This window comes from Nicotiana attenuata, chromosome 10 (genome assembly GCF_001879085.1).
Source record: "Nicotiana attenuata strain UT chromosome 10, NIATTr2, whole genome shotgun sequence".
Classification (NCBI taxonomy): domain Eukaryota; kingdom Viridiplantae; phylum Streptophyta; class Magnoliopsida; order Solanales; family Solanaceae; genus Nicotiana; species Nicotiana attenuata.
In genome coordinates, this window is record NC_031998.1 from 40,138,699 (window position 1) to 40,142,347 (window position 3,649).

Consider the following 3,649-nt stretch of genomic DNA (forward strand, 5'->3'; position numbering starts at 1 on the left):
CTTTTCTTTGCCTTTTTCCTCCTGACTCTGCTCAACCACCACTTCAGTAAGTTCTGTTGGTTCTTCTACCTCTAATTGAACTGGAGTGGCTGGTGTAGTATTCTTGCTAGCTTGTGCAATTTCCTGCTCTCTATCTAAATCTCTACCATTCCTGAGACTGACTGCCATCAGCTGATTCGGGTTTTGCTCCTTGGGGTTTATGTTTGTGTCTGCAGGTAAAGTTCCCGGAGGACGGTTGTTCAAAGCCATGGACAGCTGACCCAGCTGCGTTTCAATATTCGTTATGGCTGAATCATGCACTGCCAATTTTTCCTGTACTTTATTATTTGTCCCAATGAGTTGCTGAAGCATACCCCTAACCGCCACCATGTTGTTATCTTGCTGCTGAGGGGGTGGTTGATAAACCAATTGCTGCTGATTTTGCTGTAGATAACCCTGTGGTTTCTGATAAGGCACTGGCACTAATTGGTTTTGAGGGTGCATACCCCCAGGCTGCTGCATATTAGGCCTGTACTGCTGATTTTGCTGCGGTCTCCACTGTTGTGCTCCTTGTCTCTGACCCCCATAGTTGTTGACATAATTCATATCGTCCCGGACCCCTTGATTTTTACCTTCTCCGCTCCATGAACACACATAGGACTGATTAATACACGGTGTACATAGTCCTCCATTCGTCGTATCAACGATGTGCACCTGTTTTGTACCCATCTCATCAATCTTCTTTGTCAGTAAGCTCATCTGGGTCAGGAGTGTGGCCATGTTCTCTTCCTGCGAATTATTGGGATCAAGTGGAACTGAATGCACTATGGGTGCCAGTGTTGCACCTCTAGTCATCCACCCCGCATTTTGTGACATCTTATCGAGGAGAATTTTGCACTCGGTGAATGTTTTGCTTAAGAAAGCACCTCCAGCTGAAGCATCCACATTCGCTTTCAAGTTGGCAGCTAGACCCATGTAGAATCTCTGGCCGAGCATCTGGTCTGGAATGCCATGATGAGGACACTTCACAAGCATCCCTTTAAATCTCTCCCAAGTTTCTTGCAAGGACTCAGTGGAATGCTGCCTATACTGCAATATGTCATCAATCTGATGTGCAGTCTTGTTAGGCGGATAGAACTTGTTCAGGAACTGCTTGAACTAATTCCTCCCAAGTGGTAATAGAGTTAATCGGGAGCGAATTTAACCAAGTCTGAGCTGCCCCGGTTACTGAGAATGGGAACAAGAGCAGCTTAATAGCTTCAGGGGTCACATTAGGCTGCCTTTGGGTCATGCAAATTGACAGAAAAATTTTCAAGTGTTGTTGTGGGTCTTCAATGCTTGACCCGGAGAACAGTCCTTTATTCTGCAGCAGATGCAGCATGTTGTTGGTGATCTGGAATGTCTCCGCTTGAATTGCAGGCACAGCTATGGCAGTGGCCAGATTGTCAGTTGTAGGCTGTGCCCAGTCATAAAGTGCAGCCTTGGGCACAAGAGGTGCCACTCCTCTGACATCTAAGTTAGCTTGCTCATTCCTGATGTTTCCGTTGGCGTCGTTCACGTCACCCATGTCAAATTCGAGTTGGTGTGTTGGTTGAGTTTGTTGAAATCCTTTGTTGGCACAGTTCAATGCCCTGAATATTTTCTCGGGGTCTGAGAGTCCTTCTATTAGTTCTCCAGTCCTCGAAGAATTTCTAGGCATACACCTGCTTTCCACAAGATTTCAAATGTTAGAATTTCAATGAAAAGATTGGTATAGAGAAAACTGACTACACTTAGAATTTTTGTATTTCTTTCAATTGTAATTGATAACACCGTTAATTCCCCGGCAACGGCGCTAAAATTTGATCACGCTCAACTGAGTCTCACAAAAGACTAAGCGGGCATTGCAAATATAATCTGAGTATTATTGCCCAGAGTCGAACCACAGGGAATTAACCTATCAATTACTACTGTCAGATTCACTAAATTCTCACAATCTGTTTTCCCAAACTTTCTGATTCACAATGGTTGATTTTCTAACAACTAAAGACTGAAAGTAATTAATAACTGAAAATTAACTAAACTTGATGTGTAAACAGTAGAAATAAGGTCTAAGGCAATGGTTTCTCCCGTTGGTAATTTTCTTGGTTGTATATGTCTTATAACTACGATTTAGTTGTCTCTAACAATCATGAACTCTCAAGCTATCATAATTCTTTCTCAAGTAATTATGATAATCTACTAGACGCACTCTCTCAAGCTACGCTAGCTAATTTCACAATACAGTTCACTTAGATTGCACCCGGGGTTTTGTTATCTCTAATCCAACCCCTAAACCCTCGGTTATGACTCTCGTCTATACTCCTGGAGTGATGTCGTTCATACGATCACCTAAATATGCACTCTCTCTCAAGTAGATACATAATAAATAGGAACGGATAATTGAGGGCCCTTTCAACTAATCCACAATCAAAACATAGATGAACAACTAGAGATTAACAACCAAATCCAATTATATTAACAAAACAACCAAGTCATTTCCAACGGGTTCCACCAAAACCTTAGATTAAGGTTTTTAGCTACTCATAAAAATGGGGAAATAAACTACTAAAAGATTCATAATCGTAAATTGCAAGAAAAATAAAGAAGAATAAGAGCAATGATGTTTTGGGTGATCTCTCACACTTGTTTTCCTTGCCAAGGTACTCTCTAAAATATTACATGCCTCCCTTGGGCGAGTTCTATTGTTTAAAATAGGGTTTTGGGCTAAGAATTCCGTGTTTTGCACTTCAGTCGCTCAATTTTACGCCTCCTACCGCGGTTACGCCAGGACCGCGGCCAAATCACCTCTCAGAATCCGCAACACCTTCCTACCGCGTTCCGACCGCGGTTACGTCGGGACCGCGGCAGTCCATCTCCAGTTCTGGTTTTGTGCATTTCGCATGGTGCACTTGGCGGATATTGTGCGATTGGCCTCTTTTCCTCCATAATTGATCCCGAAAGTACTCCATAGCCTTCTTTTATTGTATGTAACCTGCAAAGCATGAAAAGCACTAATCAGAGCATTTTGTTATCACTTTTACCATAAAAACTATACAAGAAAGTGGTTCTTTAGGGCTTAATTATAGTTCAATTCACCTATTATCAGAGATCTGATTGTACCCTGAGTACCCATCCAGAAAACAAAAATGTGACCTCCCTGCCAATCTGTCTAACATCTGATCAATGAAGGGAAGTGGGAAGTGGTCTTTCCGGGTGGCTAGATTTAACTTTCGATAGTCCATGCAAATTCTCCAGCCCGTGACGGTTCTTGTAGAGATCAGTTCATTGTTATCATTCTTAACTACCGTCATGCCACCCTTTTTAGGAACACATTGAACTGGGCTAACCCAGATGCTGTCAGAGAATGGGAAAATGATTCCCGCATCTAACCACTTGATTACTTCTTTCTTCACCACTTCCTTCATATTGGGGTTCAGCCTTCTTTGGTGTTCCCTGGAAGGTTTGTGTCCCTCTTCCAGTAGAATTTTGTGCATACAGTAGGCGGGGCTGATCCCCTTTATGTCTGCCATGGTCCACCCAATGGCAATTTTGCACTCCGTAAGTACCAACAACAGTTGTTGAGCCTGCACATCTAACAAACTAGATGAGATAATAACAGGTAATGTGGAGTTAGGTCCAAGAAATTCAT